Source organism: Canis lupus, chromosome 1 (assembly GCF_003254725.2).
Source record: "Canis lupus dingo isolate Sandy chromosome 1, ASM325472v2, whole genome shotgun sequence".
In the NCBI taxonomy this organism is placed as follows: domain Eukaryota; kingdom Metazoa; phylum Chordata; class Mammalia; order Carnivora; family Canidae; genus Canis; species Canis lupus.
In genome coordinates this window covers 36,278,652-36,303,460 of record NC_064243.1, presented here as the reverse complement: position 1 = coordinate 36,303,460, position 24,809 = coordinate 36,278,652, and the positions used below count along the sequence as shown (strand labels likewise).

Here is a 24,809-nt window from a genome sequence, read left to right as displayed (position 1 = left end):
CTTACACCCATTCTGGCTAATAGTTACAACTTACTCATAAAATATACATTGAGCACAAACTCTGTGCCAGGTGCTATACACAGAGTTTATAGTGCCAGGGCACTAGGGATACAGCAATGGGCAAGACACAGTCCCTGCTTACTGCTCTGCCATGAAGAGCCAATTCAAGGCATGTCTGAGTAGGGCAAGCTCTTATATGGTGTGTGTTCCTCTTCCAGTGACAGAGACATCCTCACAGAGACCTAAACATAGTCATCAGAAACAAATCATCCACTTGAAATTATTTAGAGCCAAATAGAGCAAACAGCTTTGTAGATTAAAAAAAAAAAAAACACACAGAAGACTGCAATTCAAATAAATACATAAACTCAGCTTTGCAGTCTTGAGGCATCTCTTCAGGAGTCCACATAAAGAGGTAAGATTTCTGCCTCCACATACTTTCCTCTCACATGGTTCAGAAGCCCTGCTAACATGCATCACGCCATGATGCCATTAAACACCCGATACCTCTGGATTTTGAATCCATGCTGCTCATTGTCATTCACTTTCCCATGAGGCTTAACTGCAGATGGAGAATTCCTCCTCACACAGACCTGAATGCTGCAGGCAGCATGATCAAGTTAGATTTCTTATCACAAATTCATAAATTACCATTTAGTTTCTTAAATGTGGAATTAGTCCATCATTGAACAAATTTTACTGAGTTCCTGCAGTGTACGAGGAGATGCAGGTGTGGGACATGAGAGCAAACAAAGCAGATCAACTGTAGAGATACAATCTCAGTTCCTCTCCTTCTCTGCAGGACTAGGGTCTTTACAGTAATATAGTGACAGGGATATTTTCAGCATTATGGGACAGTCCCACCATGTGATCTTATCAAATTTTAAAAGTTCAAGGTTTATGCCCCAAAAGTATAGCTATTTAAGCCTGCAACTCAATCATTCAACCAATAACAGTTACCTAGTAGGAGTCCAGTTTTCCTAAGATTCTCTCAAAGATACTGAAGAAATGAAGAACCAATCAGTGATATCTGAGAGCTAATAATATCATCACTGTTTAAAAACTGACCATCAGGGCAGCCCGGGTGGCTCAGCGGTTTAGCGTCTGCCTTCGGCCCAGGGCATGATCCTGGGGTCCTGGGATCAAGTCCCACGTCGGGCTCCCTGCATGGGGCCTGCTTCTCCCTCTGCCTGTGTCTGTCTCTCTGTGTCTTTCACGAATAAATAAATAAAATCTTTAAAAAAAAAAAAACTGACCATCAAGAAACAATAAGAAAACAATTAATTAAAGTGTGCAGTGTTGTCTCTAAGTAAAAATGGTGTTTAAAGAAGAACATAATTAGTTTGGGATGAGAGAATTTGTCATCCTTTCATGATTTCAAATGTGAGAAGGTTTGAGGTCTTCTAACCAGTGGGCTCAGAGTTAGCTTTATAGGTCAGCCCTCTCTCTTCTTTCCTCTCTCCCTTTTTGGCATACCTAAGAATATGAATTTCAAGATCTAGATAGAGAAGGAAATAGAATTCCCCACTCCAGCCTAGAGCTAATCCAGCCATTGGTCAGAGCTCTCCATTCATTGTAGCATCATTGCTTTCCATTACTGATAAAACTATACTTCATTTCTTACTCATTGTTTTGTACCTAAACTTAAGTGGCCAGAATATTAGCACCCCCAAACCCCTGAACATACTAACAAAAGTCTTCTTTCAAAAGATGTGATCTTGGGTTGTTTAACTAAGAATGTGAACAGTGAGAGAGGCAAAGAGAAGATATTCCAGAAAATGGGGAGAACATGCAGAACGGTTAGGAAGCAGGAGTGAGTGTGGTATACACAGGATGTGGCGGAGAGCCTTGACAGGGTGAAAAAAAGGTGCACTGTCCCTTTCACTGAGCTGCCTGGGCCCCTGAGAGAAGAGGCAGCAACTGCACTGTTAGCAAGAATCAGCCTCAGCCACAGGAAATCTACAAATCCTTGATCTTGTTTACCCCAGGCAGAAGTATGAAAAATAGCAAGTTTATCTAATATGTTACACTTGCTTGGTATATTGGGTTGTTAAATGCTTTTTCATATTTGCACTCTCATTCACTCCTCAAGATAAAGTTCTGGGATGGGTATTTTAGGCAAATAAGAGATGGAGACACAAAAGGGTTAGTTATTTGCCTGATTCTACATGGCTTGTAAGTAGGGTGACTATATCATTTACTTTCTAAACCAGAACACTTTTGAGAATGAGAAGGGGTACTCTTAATAGCTACACTGAATAGCAGGTGTAAATCAGGACAATCTTGGGAAAACTGTCATTTATTGTCCCTCTCCACATAGAGGGCAGAGTATGGACTTGAGTGTAGAGCTCCAGACCCCAAGTCTGAGGTTCTTTCCTCTCTACTGTATCTGGCCTTTTGATCTAGTTGAAACTAAGACATTCTTCTGGAAAACAGCACCTAGTCCATCCTAGAGTGTGTACTGTTTAAATTATATATGTTTGCAAAACGTAGTTAATTATAAATGTTTGCAAAATTTAAACCAATCCTAAATGATGTTCCATGAAAGTCATGGGTGTTTGATTCATACAAATGAAATAAACTGAGCCTTGATTGCAGGTAATTTGGTTTTATAGAGAAAAACCAAGGGGAATATAGATTTAATGGATTCCATTTTACACATGATAGAAGAAATTGGACACAAGATTTCATGCTATGGCCAGCAATTCATGTGCATGAAGGGAATCTATACCGAGGATGTATGTGTAGGTAGGGAGCTTGAATTTTTCTCTTAGACTTGTGAATAGAGTGACCATATAATTTATCATACAAACCAGAACACTTTTGAGAGTGTAAGGGGGTTCTAATAATAATTATATCAGGAGAGCAGATATAAAGTTGGACTGTTTCTAGAGCAAACTGGGATATATGGTCACCCCTTATAAGGAGAGGGAGGACATTTTCTGCCTCACTCAGACTGTAGAGCTCTAAATGGGGGAAAATAAACAGTCATGCCTACCTCATCAGTCCATCTTTATTTTTAGAAGAAAGTTATGGTTAATGAGAGTTTTTCCAGAATATACAATATTTCCTTTTCTTTCAAGTTAATATACTGGGGCAGCCCCGGTGGCGCAGTGGTTTAGCGCCGCCTGCAGCCCAGGGCGTGATCCTGGAGGCCCCGGATGGAGTCCCACGTCGGGCTCTCTGTATGGTGCCTGCTTCTCCCTCTGCCTGTGTTTCTGCCTCTCTCTCTGTCTCTATGAATAAATAAATAAAAATCTTAAAAAAAATAAATTTCCTTTAAAAAAAAAGTTAATATACTGCCCAGAAATCTGATTTCTGTAATTGTAGGAAGAACTTTGGATGTCAAAGCTACTATAATTCCTGGAAATGTTTTTGATTGCAGATAATGCAAATATTTAATTGGTACATTATTTAATATTTATTTACTTATATTATTAATAATGTCTGCCCTAGATCATAACAATGTTACATAAAAACAACTATTTCATTCAATAATACTGCTGAATGATTTTTAGGAAATACGCTACCAAAGATTGAGGGAAATGACAAATTGTTGGATTGAACAAGCAGATCTATCAACCCACAGATTAACCTAATTTGTATATAACAATACCTAAGTCAGTACCAATTTTTTCAGTTTTTCCATTCTTAAAAAAGTGAACTTTAACCCAGAAACCATTCAGTAAAATATCAACAGGAAACCATATTAAAAAGACAATTTTGATATTGATACAATTGTTGAAACTGGGCATCCTTTACACATTTCTTTTAATATGGAGCTCACTTTGGTTATATTATCTTGGAAGTATGGAAATAGGAATATTCTACCCCCAGAACAATTTTCAACGACAGCTCACCTGGGTCTGATCATCCCAGAACCTGGAGCAAGCATCTCACCAATTACATTCCTGGTAGCCTCTGGAGAGCAACAGAGACATGAGTCATTCAACTCCATATTTGATTTGGACCAAAGTATGATCATTGCCTGTGCTTCATGCTGCCACTGGGCACATAATACTGCTCTGAATGCTTGCTGCCAATGTGCACCCAAAACATGCAAGATTCAAGTATAAATAGAATAAGGAGAAGGAAATAGCCCCCAAACACTATGTACCCAAAATACTGAAGTGCAATAGAATAAGAAGATACAGAAATAGTCCCAAATCAGCGCCGCAGTGAAAATAGATGTCTAGTATAATTATTATAGGGATTATAATAACTGTCCTTATTCCTTTTTGTGTTTCTTCTATCAACTTTAGCTTGAAATACTCAGTCACTGCCAGTTTTCTTGAAAGTTGATGAGGGGACTCTGACTCACAGAACCTCCACTATTCCAAGAGCCAAGAACCCAGGAAACTCTTGCCCCTGAAGCACACAACAATGTGATCCTGGTGTTTTCCTGGTGTTTCACATGTCAGATGCACTCTAATGTTTACGCTTGCAGAGATGTTTGTTAGTATGTGTTCTTGTTAACCTCTGAAAAAACAGCATTGTGAACTTAGTAACATATAACAATGACCATCCTACCATGCTTACAGATTCTGTAGGTCATGAATTAGGAAGGGGCACAGTTGGGACAGCTTTTTCTCTGCCCTCAATATCTGGGGACTTAGCCAGAAAGACTTACATGGCTGGAACAAGATATATCTGGAAGAAGGGGAGCCATTTATAAGATGGCTTCTTCACTCATTTGTCTGGCAGGCTGAGATGACTTTGTTCCACTAAACTGATGAACAGAGAATCTATCTGTCATTTTCCATGAGGCATATGCATCTCACACTATGCAGACTGGATTCTGAGTGGGAGTGTCCCAGAGAGTCCTAAGAAGACCAGGTAGGAGCTACACAGCACTTTCTGATGTGGGCTCAGAGATCACCACTTAGCTTCTAGCTACAACTACTGAAAAGACATAGACTCTCACCTTGATATTTTGGGGTCATATTTTAAAACTGCCATGGATGATATTAGCAAGCATGTCCTTTTTCCTTCATCTTTGTCCTGACTTGCATTTGGGTCTAGCCATTGAAACCACCACAATAAAAGCTATAATAAGCCCTATCTTAAGACATTAAATGAGCTGAGAGATGATTTGTATAACAGAAAGAAAATTGTTGCCAGTAGTTTTGCCACCTTGAAGGTATGGAATTAAAACCATACTGAATCCAAATCACCAACTCAGAACTACAGTGGAGCAGATCCATGTAGGTTCTCCCACTTTGTCTTGTCTACTCCCACTACCAGCAGAGCTTCAGGCAGCTATAGACCAGCCTGTTGAGACATTACTCCAAATCCAGGGACAAATACCATTGCCACTTCTTAATTAATCCCTATCTTTAGTCTGACAGCCAGCAGGCATTTGCCTCTGTTTCTCTCAGGCCAGTTTTGGGATAAAGATTACATTCTATGAAGACAAATAGTTAAGTGATTCCAGAAACTTACGTTGAGGGAACTATTACTACAGTCTTCATTCCTAGTTCAAGACCCTGGAATTTGACAATCTTTTGGTTACTCATAACACTTTGTTCTTGATGGTATTTGACCCCAGGTTTTAATGGTGGTAGAAATAGTCTATTTCCTTTTTCATCCTGGTCATAGATAAGAATTCCAGAAAACCAAAAACAACTCTTTCCCCACTTCTCCCTTGTTTTTCTCTCCAATCTAACCAGTAGATTACTGGTTACTAACCCAACCCTATTATTCTTGGTCCCAATAAGTGGGCAGCTGATGGAGAAAATAAGACAACTGCATATATTCATGATTCAAAGGTTTGTGGTTCCTACCAATTCCAGCTCTTCCCATTTCTATCTGTATTGTTTTGTGCAACTACTTCATCCAATTTCCCTATCTGAAAAATGGCAAGAAAAATAATATCTATTTTCTATAGTCGTGGTGAAGTTTAAGTGAAATTATGCATGTAAAGCACTTAGCATATTATAAATATGCAGTGAAACAGTAAATGTTAACTGTTCTGAGCTATTATGATTCTAGAACCAGCTGGAGTTGATGATTTTAACTTTTCTGTCTCCCATTCTGCATAATCACAATATTGAAACTTCATTTCTCTCCTAAATCTTTACCATTTCCATGCTTACTCTCACTGATTGCTTCTGAACATAGAAAGAAAAATCTTTCTCCTCCTGGAACCCAGACATTCCCAAAGCTCCAGATTGCTTAGGGTTTAGAGTCCTGGGCAGTAGGATATGGCTTCCCAACATGTGCCTTTTTCTCTGCTGCACCTTTCCCCACATATATGTACAAAACATGTAGTATGACAAACAGACACAGAAATTGGCCTGGACTTTATTAAGAACTGCCACTCCCCTGCCAAGCTTCCCCATGAAAAAGGCCAACTCGTACTAGAGATGGTTTCTCAGTGATTCATACCACCAGGGATCTGGGAACCAGACCAGAACTTACTATGTTGATAGTCTTTTCCACAAACCATTACACGTCAGAGTCCACACTTACCAGGAACAATGGATAAGATTCATTCCAGCTCTAATTTCCTATTATTATAATGTTTTAATTCCTCTGAGCTATGATCCATGATATTCTGGAGCTCACTTGTGCTGGCTTACAAGGGCTAATAACTTTTCAGGGATTTTGTGAGCCAGTTGTTAAAGCCATTATTAAAAATTACATTATGCAAACTTACGTATTAAATGAATCATATTAAAAAGAAACATAACAAATATCCCAAACTCATCACATCCTCATTATTATACTACATTTTTCTATTATTTATGCCTTTGAGGTTATTACACATATTCCATTTTTATGGTAGGAAGAATATATGACGAGGTGCAGCTGTGCATCTCTTCAGCTCTGCAATCAGTAATATTATGTTAGTAGCTTTAAATTGATCATGGTAGCTACCAGTCAGAACCTGATTTATTCCTTTTTCCATTGTCTAGTCATGAGAAGTAATGAAGAAAAATGTTAATGTAGATTAAACTTGTATCTGTCACCATTACAATGCAAGTAGCACAAAAAAATTAAGGACTGTTCTCCCAAGATTTGAAGCAAAAAGGTGCTGACATCATTGATACACTAATGAAGTTTGACATACATCTTCATTGTTTCACTTTCACTTTGGTCTTGCTCATTAATGTAAATAGAAATATCAATCATCACTCACTTCAGAACAATACTTATTCATTAATTACAACTGTAGGTTGGCTACATACTAAGAGTTTAGCAAAATTCAATCACATCAGTCTGTAAGAATCAATTGGCTATATGGAATTTATAATAAAGATTATTGTGTATTTTATTATTATTTGTCAGTTGTGTGCTACACATCGTTGTATCAGTAAAATTTATAATACACTTATATACATATATAAGTGCATAATTTTTTTTCGGAGAGCCTGTTGTTAAACACTCATTAGCACACCATTGGTGCTGTGACTGTTTCTACTACTTCCTTATAGAAGAGTCAGACAAAGTTCAGAGAATTAGGATCTATTTTCAAATGCCATATGTAGGGGATTCCAGAATTCCCAAGGTATTTGTCTTTCTTTTTTCAAATATTTATGATGGCATCTTTTGCTTCATTCACCACCTGACTATGATATAATGAGGCTGCTGTGTAAACAAACAGACCAGAGCCCTCGATTTACCTAAGGAAGAAGCCCTGGATAGAGGATAAAACTAAAGCTCTGGGAAGAATCAGTTTCTCAGCACCTGCCTTTCTTCTTGGTTGTTGGCGATGCATTAGAAGAAAGTTCCATGCTGGATGCCATGGGAGAGAAGGCACTGGATCTCTTCCTTCTCTGGTCTGAAAGGGCCACTGCCACATTAAGCCAAACCCAGTGATACAAGAAGCTCTTTCCACCCTTGCCCCACTATGAGGCGGCAGAGAGCCTAGTAGATTCCACCTAATCTGAGATTGTGTCTGGTTTATGCCCCAAGTATAAACGAAGATGCAGATTGGGACTGATTGTACAAAGGATCTCATGTGCATCTCAGCTCCCAACTACTTGGGCAACATGTATAATAACAACTCCATGGAGATGCAAAGGACAAGCTGGAAAAACTCAGCCATTAGAGAAGACAACATATTAAGAGCCAAGGAAAGCTAAAGTTATGTAGTTGAAAAGAGAAAACTCAGAGGGACATAGTTATAGCCTATAGATTTTTCCAAGGTTACAATAAAAATACAAGAAGAAAATTGTTGGTAGTATGAATTGGGAAGAAATGGAGATTCAAAGGGAAAAAGCTTTGCGTTTGATTACAGAAAATCAAATCTTTTTTGAAGAAAAGCAATCCTATAATTTGTCTTCTAAGTTGAATGATTTTTCTTTTTAATAGGTATTAAATAATGCATTAAATGGTTGGATAATTCTAAGAAGATTATAATAAGGAACTTTCAAAATAAATGATGTTTTCACATGAGTATGTTTATCATGATTTTATGCCAATAGATTATATAAATATGTAGGCTAATATTGAAACTATAACTTTCACAGGTTCATTGAATCTGTCATCATTATTTTTCCTAAGGATTTTGCTTGCACAACAGTGATAGAAACTTGCATTTTTCTGCCTTCTATTTTTCAAGATCATAGACTTTTTGTGTATAATTTCATTGAGTCAATCAATTGGGAGCATAGATTAGATTTCACTAATCTACCACCAACCATACAACTTAATAGGAGTATCCTATTTGATGACATGGGCATTCACAACTTCTATAAGGATGGTTTCTGGTAGAATCTCTGAAAGGATATGCCTATTCCCAAGCTTTTTGGAAATAGGCGCCTTCCCACATGGAAATGAGTAAAATGTTTGACGATTTTTAAATAGTTGGTTATAAATAAGATTCTTGATTTTATTTTTAAATGTCAAAGTTATAATTTTTTTTTTAGGAAAAGCAGTTCAGTTTGAAAACATTTAAGCCTAGGTTCTAGTTTAAATTTAAATGATATCTTTGTTTAATGTTCTGGAAACCCACAAGTGGAAGGCAACACAGGAGGCACCAAGCATTTCACAGACCTCTCTATATCCTAAACTGAAATGTTTGTGAAAACCGGGAACATGAGGAATGTACCTTAGGGCACTGGATGAACTTCTAGAGCTCAACCACTTGCCATCAGTGACATATATCTCAACAACAAAACCAGGGTACTGCCTTTACTATAGAACTGGTCCAAGGGATTCCACATTCTTTCTTAGCAATCCTTACTTAAAGTTTTTCTTATTTTGTCTAATCTAAATCTTAGATGTAATATTTTCTACTTAATTCTTTGGATATTCTTTAACCATATGGGATACGAAAAGAAAGAAGAAACCAATTACCCTTCACATACACATTTCTTACTGTATTTGGAGATTACAGTCTAATCTCTTCTGGAAAGAAAAATGCATTTAATTCTTGGCAATCACATGGGGTGAGTCTGACATTCTCAATGTGTGCACATTCTCGGTTTCATGACACTTCCATTGCTTTCACAGAAGCCCTAACATTTCATTGGTTGGGGTCTTAATTATTGCACAGGGGCCCAGCCTACATTTTGGCACAGTATAGAGCAAGAGGCAACAGTCTCCAAAGAGTAAATATCAAAATTATTATATAACTGGAAGAAATGGAATATCCATCCTCAAGAAATTATCCAATTCACCACCGTAAAATTTCCTCTAAGCCCGTGTGTACTAACTACATTCTGGCACATGGCCAGACCAAAGTTAGCTAGCCTAAGAGAACATTACACATTATCTAAGATAATACTTGGAATAAATAGTTCTCTTGCATTCTTATTCAAAGGAAGATTATGAACTTCTTCATAATTCCCCATAACGTGTTATGTGAAATAAGATTCTAGCAAGGACCAAGGCTATGAGCCATTATCTGAATTGCTCCAAGCTGTATTTCCAGTGTCAGAGAGCATTTTTATTTGAAGTACTGCCTAACTGAAAGGAGCTCATAAGCATCTTGAGCAAATGCTAGAAAAGCTTATAGAGGATATTTAAATCTTCATTATTTAAATGAGGAACGATTTCTTCTCACCCAAGTCATTCGGAGTTTCTTCGTTTATTTAAGGTTAACGTGCTGCAGGGGATCTGGTCATGTGGATTTCTCAACCAAAGTAAAATAAATTGATGTAAAGCTTTTGCCAAAAATTTATTCATGAAATATATCACTAATTTATTAAGTTGGGCACAGTTGTATATGAAGAGGGAAGAAAAATAAATCTTTATCCTTTCTCATGTATGCCTTTCTTCATTCTCTTGGGACATTTCTTAGAGAGATTTCATAGCATCTCTGATGGTTTTCAGGAAATAATAAACCTATCATCTTTAGATATATAAAAAAAGCTAGTCGTATCTCATTTCAATCTCTCAACTGATACAAAGTTTTTCTGGATCCTCCGGCCTGAGCCTGATTCAGGTTCAAAAACCCATAGAGCAGCAGGAAGAGACTCCGTCTGGTTCCCATTTGCTCCGCTTCCCCACTCACTGTCCTCCAATTCACTATGCTGTCGTTGGTGTCGGTGGAAAGGGGAGTAGTGGCAGAAGGGTGGAAAAATAAGGAGTAAAAAGGCTCCCTTGACCATGACTGTAATAATCAGGTCTTATTCTAATAAGGTCTTACTGGGTTTATTTGACTTCCATTTTCCATCCCATGAAACATTTACTCAGTCTGCACTCTTGCTGTGTGGCACACCTTCATCTACAATTCCCTGAGCTTGAAAGTAATGCCTTTGAAGTCCATCACATTCTTTCATGGCTACTGGAAAGACCATGGGTCATACCCATCCTGTGGCATACTCACCAGTATGAAAAAAGAGGGCTCATTACTCTTAGCTTGAAAACAGGGCTTCTTTCCTTGAAAATCTGGAAATATGTTCCAGGGATGCTTAGGCTGCTGGCAGAAGTGAAAAGACCAATTCCTGGCACTTAAAGCAATTGTTAAAAACATATGTAACAAGCATTTACCAAAGGAAATTCCACTTTCTGCAGGTATATATTAGATATAGGAAAGACAGAGAGAGGGAGAGAAAGAGAGATGGAGAGAAAAAGAGAAAGAGAGAGAAAGAAAAATATGGTGGAGAGAGGGGGCTTCACAAAGGTGAAATGAAATTTTTGGACAGAGGCAAAGTGAGGAAGAGCTGTGTTTGTTTAGCTCCTGTCTTTAGGCTTGACCCGAAAAGCTGAGTGAGGAAGGGGGAGAAGTACACATCTCCTTAAGCAAGTCATTGCAAAGAAAATAATGCGCCAGAATTATTTTTCTGCCAGAAATGGAACTCTTCAAAATAAAGGGAAAAATATTTTTCAGATCCTTCCATTTTGGTAAACACATTAACTTCCACAAAATTAAAAAAAAAAAAAGAGAGAGAACAATCTCAACAGCTGAGCAGAATTGGTTGGTAGGGAATTGACCTGGCATGAATTTTACTGGCAAGGATCAGACTTCCAGGATGATTTTACTTAAAAATTCTCAATATATCATACATGGAATTCTAAGAGATTCTCTTGAGTTCCTACTCTGTGTAAGGCAGAGGGTTGTTGGAGGGGATAATCAGAATATAAATGCTATGAACATTAACTCTGGGGATCTGTGAAGAAGTTATGACATAAAGAATATTTAACCTTTTCCTTCTTGTCTTCAGACATTTCCACTTTGTCAATGTAAGAGACAAAACTTTACATCTTGGATCATTCTAAATCAAAAGCTTTTGAATATATTTAACACTTAAAAAAAAAGAAGGAGCTGGAAAGGAAATGAAAGAAATATGGAAAATGAGATCAACAAATAGATTCAATAATTTACCATCAGAAGTTTCCTCAGAGCTGCCAGTAAATCTCTACTTGCAAAGTAGACAATTAATATTTATGAGTGAGACATTGTAGTGTGTGTGTCTGCCATTGCTTGGTAATTCACTTAATTTCTCTAAGGCTCCATTTTCTTACACTGTGCTGGAATCAATTAACCCCATTCCCTTGGGAAAGGGGAACTGAGTTTGTTGTGGAGAAAGAAAGGATTTGAAATTTTAAAAAATTAATCGGAAATGGTTTATCCTTCTTTGACAACAAAAAGAAACAGACTTGTACCTAGTAGAGGCTCTGGTAACCTGATCCAAGCTCAGAAAAGAGTCTAAGACCCTTACAATAATGCCAGAGTTTATTGTTCTCAAGGGGGTTAGGATGACTGCATAAGAAATTTGAGTGTATTATCACAGAGTAAGTTTGGGCTGTGGCAGTGTGAGCCAGTATCCCAGGTAAACTTGTGAGGAGATTGGCCTGGGTATCTCTGGTTGGGAGATTGCAGTGGATTTGGAAATTCTCAAACCATCATCATTTGCAGGACTATGGCCCATAGTCTCTCCTCTGAATAATGAATGATGGAGCAGACAAAAACTTCTTGAATTAATAATTGGACTAAGGTTTAGGAAGGTAGAAATGGTGGTGGGAGCATCTCTACATGGAGAATAGTGGAAATTATCAAGGAAAGGTATGGAAGACCAGAGAAAAGGAATTGATGGGAAAGGCAGCATAGACAGGAGAAGGGCAGAGATGAAGGAGAACAGGAGAGAAAGTTTTCCATGGTTCACTTTCCTTAGAAAAAGATTCCATCCCCTCTGAAATTTGATCCTTTAGAAAAACACTTCTTCAATCTCCATCACAGTTAGGTGTGTGATGGATTGGAGAAGACTGGCAGATTGGTGACAAGAGGAAGGGTGATACTCAGGGGACAAACCTTCACCTGCCCCCTCATTCTCAGAGGCTTAATCACAGAGGGAGCTGGGGAAGAACTCCTCCATCCTTACACCATCCCACCCCAATCCTGGGATTTTCTAGGCAATGACATTCAGGAGCTCAGAGTAGAGAGTCTCATAGAACTGCAGCAGCAGAGAAGACCCCACTGACCCACATGGCTGCCCGCCATGGTTTAGCACAGGCAAAGACTTCAAGACCAGAATAATAAATCTTCAAAGTACACTGTGAGCATGCAATGAGACCATAGAAATATGAATGCTTTTCATTCTATAAAGTGCTATACAAATAAAGTCTTATTTTTTTAATTATGTACTATTAACTCAGTTACCTATCTTAACACAAAATTATTGGTCTGGTCTTCTGTCTCTAATACCAAAGTAATTGTCTTAAATGCCTACGTATTACCATTCTGAGTTGAAAGCCACCTTGGATTAGGTATATATTCTCTATTGACCAAATAGGCTTGTCCCCAAGGTAGACTAGAACAGAGTGTGAATGAACATCTGAAGTCCAGAGTATAAATAAGGAGCCACTATGTTCATTTACTGACCTGTTTTGGAGTATTGTTGTCACAGACATTGCAAGACCTACTAGAGACAAATAAAAAGAAAAGAACAATTAGTGCCTTCAGGAATTCACAGTCTCGGGGAGGAGACCGACTATAATTTAGCTGAGTTTAGGACAGGATGTGCTGTTTTAGAGGATCACTCTTCTTAGGAGCAGGTCAAAGAGAACATTATATTCCAAGGAGTTGTCCTGCTGTGTGCACAGCAGAATCAGAAAAAACAAAAACAAAAAACAAAAAAACCTCTGACTATATGCCCATGAAAAGAAAGCTAAAATTAATTGCCTGGTGATTGAAACGGCAGGTCTGTTGTTGCTGAGAATTACATTACTTAGAAACTCTAGGCTGCCAGGAACATAAACCTATTCGAGAATATGGCATGCAGGGGGTGAGCAGTAAAATAATAATAAATACAAGAAGACAGAAAACAAATCTGAAACATACAGAAGTGGTATTATGGTTGATTTGAGCTTAGGCTCTAAATCATGCTACCTACATTTGAATTCCAAGTTCTATTCCCCATAAGACCACTATGTGACCTAGGGCAACTGATTTAACATTTCTTGCCTTGGTTTTCTTATTTTTAAATGGGATTAGTGAAAATACTTCAAATCATTGTTCTGAGGGTAAAGCAAAAATTCTTGAAAAACTCTTAAAACAGCTCTGGTGAAAAGTGAGGGATCAGTAAATGTTATTCGTGATCAGTGTTTTGTTCCTAGGTTCCAGGAAAAGCTAAATGGAAGAATCCTTGGGGAGAACAAAATCAGTTTCAGTCAGGCAAGCCTCAGGACGTTTGGAGTATCTTGAACTGATAAGTCATTGGGAACCTGAGTGGTGCTAAGGACCAAGCTATTTTGCTTCCACCCCTGACCCAACCCCATCTGAGCCACAAATCTGTTTTCACCCAGTCTTCACCACATGATTCAGCTTTGCTCCTTGATTCTTTGTCTGTGGACTCTTTAGTTGACCTCAATGCTTCTACCCTTTCAGCTTCTGCTTACTCATGATGTTCCCATGCTGCTTTCTCTCTCTGTGGCATTCACTTTGCCTCCATACCTACTCCCAGTTTCCTCTCTATTTTACACTCAAATTTTCTAAGAGAGAATCTAACTAGTCACTAATACCCTTGTCAGGCAAAATAATCCTATCAGTTATTTACTAGGTGTTTGGTAAGTGGGCTCCCTTGAGTTGGGCGTCTGCTCCTGGTGCATTCAATAGTGGCCATGATGAAGGCATCAGGTGGAAGAGTATGGTCACCTGGATAGAAGGATCCACTTAGGTCTGCTTCTTATTGAAGGACTTAGATCAGAACCTTCTAGAAGTGGGTAGGGGCTACCTGAAGAAGTATGAGGCTTGAATTCTAATTCACCAGTATACCTCCAACCACCACCCATCAGGAAAAGTTAATCAAACTTTTTTTTTTTTTTTTAAGAGAGAAAGAGAAAAAGCAGGAGAAGGAAGCAGGGGCAGAGGGAAAGAATCTTTTTTTTTTTTTTTTTTAAGCAGATGCCTTTTTTTAATTTTTATTTATGATAGTCACAGAGAGAGAGAGAGAGAGAGAGGCAGAGACATAGGCAGAGGGAGAAGCAGGCTCCATGCACCGGGAGCCCGACGTGGGATTCGATCCCGGGTCTCCAGGATCGCGTCCTGGGCCAAAGGCAGGCGCCAAACCGCTGCGCCACCCAGGGATCCTCAAGAGGGAAAGAATCTTAAGCAAGCTCCACGCTAAGCACACAGGGCTCGACCTCTCAACCCTGAAATCATGAACCAAGCTGAAATCAAGAGTTGGACGCTTAGCCAACTGAGTCACCCAGGTGCCTCCAAACTTTTATAAGTGCACAAACACACATATCAAAATCTTCTGATAAATTTAAAATACAATAACTAACAATGTTAAAACAATTCTTAACCATCATATCTACTGAATCATAGTACCTATGTTTTCTTTCCTCAAAGAATCTATAAAGCTGTAAATTTTTGTCAATCCCTGCACAATGTAATTTTGCTTCTAGTAAAATGAAATGATTGTACTATATTGATCTTGACAATTGCCAGCTCTGACATTCTATGATCTATGGCTCTCTGTACATGTCCTGTGCTGCAGCCTACTTCTGACTTTTGTGGGATCCAGAGCAAGAGTGCAAATGGAATTCCATGTCACATGACATAGCATACTATCACAGAACAAAAGTTATACAAATATGGGAAACAAAGAGCTAGATGAAGTATGTTTGATAACTTACCTTTCAAAGAAGTGGGAGACTAGATTTAAATTAAAATTCTTGCATTCCTTAGAGTTCTAGAATTCAGCAGCCCCTCCACACCCGGGCCCCTCAACCTACAACTGGTTTCCTCTTTCCTTGTCATACTAGGCTGTATCTTGCATGGTGAAGAGTTTTGTGTACAGGCATGCAGACATCCCAATTCACACATGCAGCTGCGTTTATATCCCCCACCACATCCCCTCATTTCCAAAACCATTGCTCCTTGGCCATGCCTGGGACACAGGTATGTGCACACTGTCAATTGTCTGCTTAAGGAAAACAAACTTGGAAATATGGGGGTCCTAGGTACTTCATGTATGGTCTAAAAAGGGGGTAGACAGTTGGCCCCCTGAACTCCTCATTTGATAGGGAGGGAGTAGCACAAGGGAAGGCCAAAGGAGAGTCCTGTAAAGCATGACTTTCCAAGCAGGGATCCTCTTTTCTGTGTCAAAGAAAGGTACTGCACTGCCCATGACTCCAGAGCCTACAACTATCAAATTAAGGCAAACAAGTTACCAAATAACTGTTTTGTCCCTAATTTATTTTTCTGGCCTTGAAATTCTGCACATCTAGCACTGGGTGATATGCTATATGTTGGCAAATTGAACTTCAATAAATAAAAAATAAAAAAAAATAAAAGAAATTCTGCACATCTAACCTAATAAAACAATAAATAGAAACATTTTAGAAAACAATAGGTTTATTTGGTAATCCCTTGTTTGCACTCTATTGTGTTCAAAGCTGTCAGAGAGAAACTTGCTTTGTCTCTACAGTAATAAAGATTCTTCAGGTTCTCAATTTTATTCCCTTACATCTAACTATGGAGATCTCATAAGGAAGGGAAAAGGTGGCCTGATTCATGAGATTTGACTTTTCTTAATGAAGGCCCCTCATTTGGGATGCCTGGGTGTCTCAGCAGTTGAGCATCTGCCTTCAGCTCAGGGTGTGATCCCAGAGTCCCGGGATCGAGTCCCACATCGGGCTTCCTGTATGGTGCCTGCTTCTTCCTCTGCCTGTGTCTCCGCCTCTCTCTGGTCTCTCACGAATAAGTAAATAAAATCTTTTTTTTAAAAAGGCCCTTCATTAAATAATCTTAAAAGGGGAGTACATTTTAAGATTATGGATTCTTTGTGTGTTATTATATTTTTAAAGAAACCTTCCTGTCAGTGTGAAAACTTAGAAAACCACAGAGGAAATAAGCATAAAAGTCAATGCATGAGATAATGACATTAATGATAGTTAACATTTATTACACATTTACTAGGTGTCTAAATACTTTATGTGCATTATCTCATCTAACCTTACATGAATTAAATGAGGTAAGTGTTATGATCCTCATTTACACATTTCTGAATTATGAATTCCACAAATGCAGAAAAGAGGTTACATGGTTTGACCACAGTAATTTGGAGGTGGTCACACGGGATTCAAACCAACTCTGAACAACTCCAAAGTCAAGATCCATAACTATTCTCAATGCCCATGAAATGAAATATATTCAAACCACTCCTGGCCACATTTCACCCTACTGGCAAAAGCCAAGTCATCTGAAAATATTTTGGTTTTGCTTATTTGTTTAAAGTAACATGTTTTACGCACAATTGAGTTCCTGTGTCATGCATGGGTGCAGAATGAAAGGAAGTATATCTTTAAACTCAAATCAGTGGAGACTATCCCAGGATGACAAATCCGTCTATTATTACAGAGCGCAATAAAAATTAGGAGAGCCCCGAGGGCCAAAAAGTCTGAAAGCCTGCTGTATTCACATTAAGACGTTTCAGTACAACTTTTTTTTTTTTTTTTTTTAAGATTTTAAGTCACCTCTACACCTGGCATGGGGCTCAAACTCACAACCTTGAGATCTAGAGTCACAACCTCCATTGACTGAGCTAGCCAGGTCCCCCCAAACATTTCAGTATCTTAACATTTAAATGAGTCCACCTATTAATTATTATTAATACACTTACACAAACAGGCTGAGTACCATTCTTTATAGTTTATATTATATATATTATATATATATTATATTATTAAACATCTATTCTCTAAACTAGATAAAGAAGTTCTACTTTCTTAAAAAAAATGGAAGTAGAAGAAACTACCCATTAAAAGAGAAAATTTTGTATCTGCTAATGCCACCCTAGATAAAAGGAAATCATTTTTTCCCTAGCTTTTGGAATTACTGACTGAATGTTGAAATCCTAGAGAAGTTCTACAAATGGTATGTTTACTTTGCTTTCTTGGTGAAATTATGATGAGTCCCATGCTTTTGCTCCATGAGCCCACCTGCCTCGTCAGGCCTTGGATCCCTTTGCCAGTGAGCTTGCTTTTCTCTGTAGGCAATGCCTGCCCTCTCCTTTAAAAATAAGTCATTTAAGCCTTTAATATTTGGATTACTGAGAATTTGCTAAAATGTATTTGATAATTGTTCATCACATCCCTACTTTGTGATAAGCACTATTCTGTCTCTGAGAATAAAGGAGGAAATAAAAGAGACAAAGATCTTACCCAGTGGACATGCTCACATTCTAGTGACAGACACAGAGAACAATGAAATGGGTATGATATACAGGTGGCAGGTGGTAAGAAGTGCTGTGCAGAGAATAAAGCAGGGGAGGGGTAGAGTGAGTGTTGGGAGAGGCAGGTTTCACTTTTATATAGGGTACCAGGGAAGGACTCACTGAGAAGATATTGGTATAAAGGTATACCTGAAGTTAGTAAGAAAATGAGACCTGTGTGTATTTGTGGAAAGAGGGTTCTGGGCAAAGAGAACATGTTCAAATGCCCTGGGGTGACTTTGTATATACACTTGCTAGGGCTGCCAAAACAAAATACCACAGGCTGGGTGGTTAAACAGCAGAAATTTTTTTTCTTACAGTTCTGGAGCCTACATGGCCAAGATCAAGATATCAGTAGGGTTGGTTTCTTCTGAGGCCTCTATCCTTGGCTTGCATAGTGCTGCCTTCCTGCTCCCTCTTCACATGGCTGTCCCTCTGTGCATGGCATCTCTCTGTATCCTAATATTCTCTTCTTACAAAGACACCAGTCTAATTGAATTGGGGCTACTCTAACAGCCTCTGTTTAACTCAATCAGCTCTTCGAAGATTCTGTCCTCATATAAAATCACATTCTGATTTCAACATAACAATTTAGGAGAAGGAGGGGAAACTCAATTCAGTCCACAACAGTGTGTAAGCAATGTTTTCGAGGAAGAGTGAAGGACCGTATGATTGGAGAGACGTGACCTGGGAGCACAGTATTCAATTAGATCAGAAAGGTTAAGTGGGAGAAAAGTCAGATTGTACAAGGGCCTAATGGCCATTGTAAAGACATCTCCTTTTATTTTGAGTGATACGGGAAGTCACTGGAGTGTTTTGAGCAGAAGAGTAAAATTATTTCACATGTTAACTTTTGGTTATAAGAGGCGGACATGTCTCCTGAGAGAAGGAGAAATCTCATTCAAATTAGAATGCCCATCTTAAGGAAGTCTGGGGCAAAACCTGTGTTGATTTGGACCTGATCTATTTTTGCTGAAGAACCTGAAAATTTGGTTTTCACTGGGTAAACCCCTTCTCAGAAGCCCTGCTGATGGATTCTTGTTCTTCTCCTTCTCCTTGTAGACTGTCAGATTTTGCTCTGTTGATCTTAAGGCTATGCTACTGGGTGAATACAAATTTAGAATTGTTACAGCTTTGAGTGAATTGAATTCCTTTATCATTGTGAAGGGACTCTTTATCTCTAGGAATGTTTTTGTTTTGTTTTGTTTTTTTAAAGATTTTATTTATTTATTCATGAGAGACACACACACACACACACACAGAGAGAGAGGCAGAGACACAGGCAGAGGGAGAAGTAGGCTCCATGCAGGAAGCCTGATGGGGGACGCGATCCTGGGTCTCCAGGATCAGGCCCTGGACCAAAGGCAGCACTAAACCGCTGAGCCACCCAGGCTCCCCTTCTAGGAATGCTTTTGTCTCAAAGTTGTTTCATTTGATGCTAATGTAGCTATGGTAGCCTTCTTTGGGTAATATGTGCCTGATGTGGTAGTCATACTTCTGGTTTGCCGAAGGCCTCTGTTCTCCTTCCTTTGGGTCACAGATTAAGACTGTACTTTGTGGACCCTTCGTGATTTGTTGAGCTATGGCACAAATTCCAGCAAGTGATCTGTAGATGGAAACAAAGTGCCTCACTTTCAAGAAGGAGATGTTAGACCCTCCTGCTATCATTATGATTAGCCCAATTCAAGGAAATGGCTGTTTGTCATCAGGGCTTTGAAGGCAGGAGACATAGGAACAGAGCCCTAAGTGATTGGCAATAGGCATGAGTGACAAATACATGCTTTTGTTTTTAGCCACCGAGATTCTGGAGTTGTTTGACACCACAACAAACCAGTCAAAACTGATATATCTGGATATCTTCTTTGATTCTTTTACTTCTAATCTTTCTCTATTCCAGAATTTCTGAATCTCAGTGCTATTGATATTTTGGGCTGGATAATTCTTTGTCATAGGGACCTGTCCTATGGCAACACTGGTCTCTGCTCACTAGATACCAGTGGTGTTCCCGTCCCCTACATGTGACAATCAAAAATGTCTCCAGATGTTGGCAAAACCACCCCTGGTTGAAAACCATTGCTCTAGCCTTATGTTTGAGGGATTAATTAGAGATCACTTTATAAATTTTCTTTATAAGTTACTTTCTAAATTTATATAAATTATACATTACTTTTAAAGTAACTGTTGTTTTCATTTTCTCACTCTTCTTTGTCCTATTAGTTTACAAATTATATATTCTCTATACTAGGTATCATAACATGCATTCTTGCTACATTTAAGGTCAAGCTTTTCCATTACCTAAAGAATACAAGCCTCTTTGAATGATGTAATTCTGGTCATCCCCTACTAATTTATATTTTAGTTTTGTCCAATATTTTGGTTTCATCTTGTTTTACAACACCACAAATTAGACGTTATTATTTTATGAAGTTAAAGTTTATTAGATTCACACCATATTTACCATTTCCGCCCCCCCCTTGCCATTCATGTCTAGATTTCAAACTTTCCATCTGGGATTATTTTCTTTCTACCTAAAGCACATTCTTTAGAATTTCCCTTCACACATATTTAGTGTGATAAACTCAATTTTTAATCTTATTGAAAATGTCTGTATTGTGCTCTTGTAATTGAAAAGTAGTTTCTTTCATTTAGAGTTCCAATTCTTAGAATTCTAAATTCAGGAGTTTTTATTTTCTCAGCATATTAAAGATAATATAAAAGTCATTTTTCATTTTTTTTTCTCGTCAGTGAGCCACTAACCCTCTGTCCAACTACTTTTCCGTTAAGGTGACCAACCTTTTCTCTCCACACATTTCAGATCTATTCTTTGTCATCTCACTCTCTACCACGATGTGGCTTTTTATTTTCCATTCTGGTAATTATGGATTTGAGATTTGATGTCTTTTGATAATTTTCTAAATTCTCAGATATCATCTCTTTAAATATTTATTTTTCTCCATTTTTCTATATTGTCTCCTTCTGGGATTAAATATATATTAGAAGTTATCACTCTCTGTTCCAAATGGATTAACAGCTTTCTTTTTCTTTCCAGGATCATATTCTTCAGAATCATATTCAATTTTCTTGATTCCTTCTCTAGCTCTGTTTCTAAACCTCTGTTTAGATCTAGCATTCCTTGAATTTTAATTACAATGTTTTTAGTCCTAGCATTTAATTTTAATTACAATGTTTTTATTCCTATAAATTCCAAAATTCTTTGACAGTATTTTTGTCATTTTTATAGTTTCTTGATCTTTGCACATATTTTGATAGGTCTCTTCAGAGTCTCAAATCTTGCTGAAGATATTTATTTCATAGTCTCATTCTGAAACTGTGCAGATCTGATACTGGTAATTCTTATTCTTGCTCATGGTGCCTTGCTTCCTTGTAGATTTTGTGGGGGGGGGTCTTTTATTTATTTACTTAGCTGGAAGGTCAAACCTGAAACTACTTTAAATGAAATTTTTACTTAGCTGGAAGGTCAAATCTGAAACTACTATAAATGACATTTTTGGTTTGAGGTTTTTAAACCCACCTGTGGGCAGGATTGTGATGATCAATTCTCAGGAACGGATACTTTTCCTTCATTGATAACCAAGGTCTAGACAAGCATTATCCCTAGATGTTTCACTTTTGAATATGCTCAAAAATCTCATTATTTTTATGTGATATATTATTAGTATAATAGGAAGATATCAAATTTGGAGTCAAAGAGAGCTGTTCCCTACTGTTCACATATACTATGGCAAAACTTAACTTCTATGAAATGTAGATGATAGCGGTTACTTCACAAGTCTACCATAAAGACTGAATGAAATACAGGTGTATGTAATATCAGGCACATAGTAGGCCCACAATGTTAGCTTCCTTATTTATGGAATGCTCATGTTTTGCATAGGTCATCATTTTTACACATCATCTACAAACAAATCTTTCTTTCCCAGTTAAGAAATAGGAGAAACTATCTTAGTCTCCCTTCTCTTTTATCACCTTTATTCATGCAACTTGCCTTCTATTTGTAATGCTCTAGTTACTGACTACAATTTTATCCTACAACTAGTTTTATCCTTCTAGAAGTACAATTTTATCCTTCTAGAAGTACAATTCCTACATTGGCATAAGCAATCAAAGTAAAACATTAATAAAATAAAAGTTATTCCTCCATAGGGAGTTGTGATGAAAGAATCACACACACAGGCACACACAGATCTATTTACAATTTGCCTATTAAACTCTGTAAAAACACTTGATTACTAGACATCAAAAAATCAGATTAATTTGGTTTGGGGGTTTTTCTCCCCTAAGTGTAAATCAAACAAATATCATCCCTGTGGATTACTGTAGGAGACATAGTTAAAGATTTATTAATTATTACAACTCTTAAATTTATGACAAGTATTCCAAAAAATGGAACTCCTCAAATTAGATGACTTACTCAGAATTTTCCTTGGCATTTAATTTTAGAGGGCAGGATCAAGTAAGGAGAAAATAAACTCATATTAGTAATTTAAATTCCAAGAAACAAAATTTTCAGATTATGTCTTTGGGTCTATAAACATTATTCCAATCTTTCACAGTTTCTGTATTTGCAATTATAATTCTAGAAAATAAAAACTAATATTCATAGCATGGAGATATGGAGAATTCCACCAGTTCAAGGAAAAATGGATTATTTCCATGGCATTGAATTTACTAAATAAGAACACACATGTTCATATTAGAAAGATCTCTACCTAATGTTAATGCATTAATAAACACTAATATATTGCATATTTATAAACACATAAAATACCATAATCTACATCATATCTTTTCATTTGCATTCAAGTTTCAGAAGAGCTAATCATGAAAATTGTCAAGATCCTGAATTCTACGATAATAAGAAAATTCTCTCCCTCTTTACAAAGAGGAGTTTTGAGCCTCTGAGCTGTGAGATGATAGAACATCTCTGAGATCTTCTTCAGGAGCTGGAACACAGCTGCCTTTATTTTAAGAACAGAAGCTCTCCTCTTCAGAACTCTAAAGGGCTTGGCCACCATAGCACTAGATATGAACCTAAATGAATTAACTTGCCACAAGCATCCTTCAGCTTTCAGGAGTAGTAGGCCAAACCTTCTTTGAGAAAGTGGTACCCTTTGGATATTCACCTTTTGCACTAAGCTGGGGACACAGTCAGCTCTGTTTTTGGAATGTACTGGTGCTCTGCTTTGTAGTGTCGCTGAGAAATGTGCCAGGCCACATCCAAGATCATTCAGAGGAAGAAAAGTGAATTCATAAAGAAGTCTGCCAACTATAATACTTTGATGGATGAGGAAAAAAAAAATCTTTCAACTTACCCTGAAATGGTGATTGGTTTACTCTCTGAAGCATGAGGACCGAATTTTTCTTGCAATTTTATTTCTGCTAGAGTTCTGCTGTTGCCTTTTTACATTAAAAACAAATCCCCTTTGTTAAGCTTAAAATATTTGTCTTCAAGGATCTTCCAGCAATGCAGTTTCATCATAAAACTATCTCAGCATGAGACTAAAATGACTAAGCTCATGGTTACCAATCATTCAGTCATCAGAAAGTATTTCTTAGCCACCTAATTTGTGCCAAACCCTAAGCAAGGAATAAAGTTAGAGCAGTGTCTGGGACAGAGACAACTCCTAACCTCATGAAGTCTGTAGTCCAATAAAGACAAAAATAGCTAAATAATTACAATCATGATGATGGTTATAAAAATGTACCAGGTGCAGTAACAAAATCACAGGCCCCTACCTTTGGAGACTTCAGACAAGGAGTTTCCTCTTAAGTAACATTTAATCTAAGACTTGAATAAAGAGAGGAAATTGGTTGTATAAGTATAGAGGGAGAGGTGTGCCAAGGAAAGAAGCTCCAGAAAGGACGAGCAGCTTGTACAATTCAAGGAACATTGAGAAGGTCACTATGCCTGGCACACTGTGAGCAAAGCGTGGTGGCAGAAAACAAAGCTGGTGGATACATGTCATACACTGTATGACCTTGGAGGCTCTTTTAAAATGTTGAGCATTACTTTAAGAGCACTGGGAAGCTTTGACGGTTTTAAGCAGGAGAATTAAATGACCAGATTTTAATATTTTAAAAGATTGTTCTGTGCTCTGAGGTTTGTCCTCAATGCTTAGAAAGAACAAACAAGTCTCCTGTCTGGGCTTAAAATGCAGGCTCAACGCCAGCCTGCAAGGATAGATTGGGCAAATGTGGGTGCTTATCACAGGGCAACTCATCCTCACTCTTAGAAAAAAAACAGTTAAACGTATGATGCTCTGACGGCACATAGAGTCATAGCCTGGCACAGCTGTTTCTCCCAAGAACAGAAATCTTACTTGCCCTTCACTGACATTGACCAGCACTGTGGATATAATAAAAATCTTCTTTTGAAGTTTTAATGGTCTGTTCTATAACTCAGGTCATAGCCCATCTTGCAAATAACTTTCTGTGAAAAATCAGGCACTAATACATCATTAAAGAGACTATATTCCTCTGCTTCAATATTTGGGCCAAGAAATATTTGGGCAACTGATCTTTGGTCCATATCCCAATCTAGTGCTGATTTCTTCCAGCCTCAGAAGCTGGTGTTTATTCTAACATTAATTAGAAAGTGTGATTTGGATCACGTTGGACTCTTTAATATACTGTTTGAGGAAAGAGGTGATATTTTGTCTTCCTTCCATTGATCCCCCC

General features: G+C 37.9%; 1 long non-coding RNA gene across 5 annotated transcripts in view; it reads right to left on the bottom strand.

Annotated features, from left to right (window-relative positions):
* LOC118351272 (uncharacterized) overlaps window positions 1-23,719 on the bottom strand; it is a 69,907-nt gene extending 46,188 nt beyond the window's left edge. For 3 of the 5 annotated variants that reach the window (XR_004806472.2, XR_004806473.2, XR_004806475.2), the window contains exons 1-2: window positions 23,444-23,719; window positions 3,861-3,921 (exon numbers count right to left, since the gene is read on the bottom strand). This is a non-coding gene — a long non-coding RNA (uncharacterized LOC118351272). Of the gene's footprint in view, window positions 1-3,860; window positions 3,922-10,777; window positions 10,874-23,443 lie in introns of those variants that run through there. The other 2 variants (XR_004806478.2, XR_004806477.2) reach the window with 2 other exon arrangements.
* Between the last annotated feature and the right edge of the window lie 1,090 nt (window positions 23,720-24,809).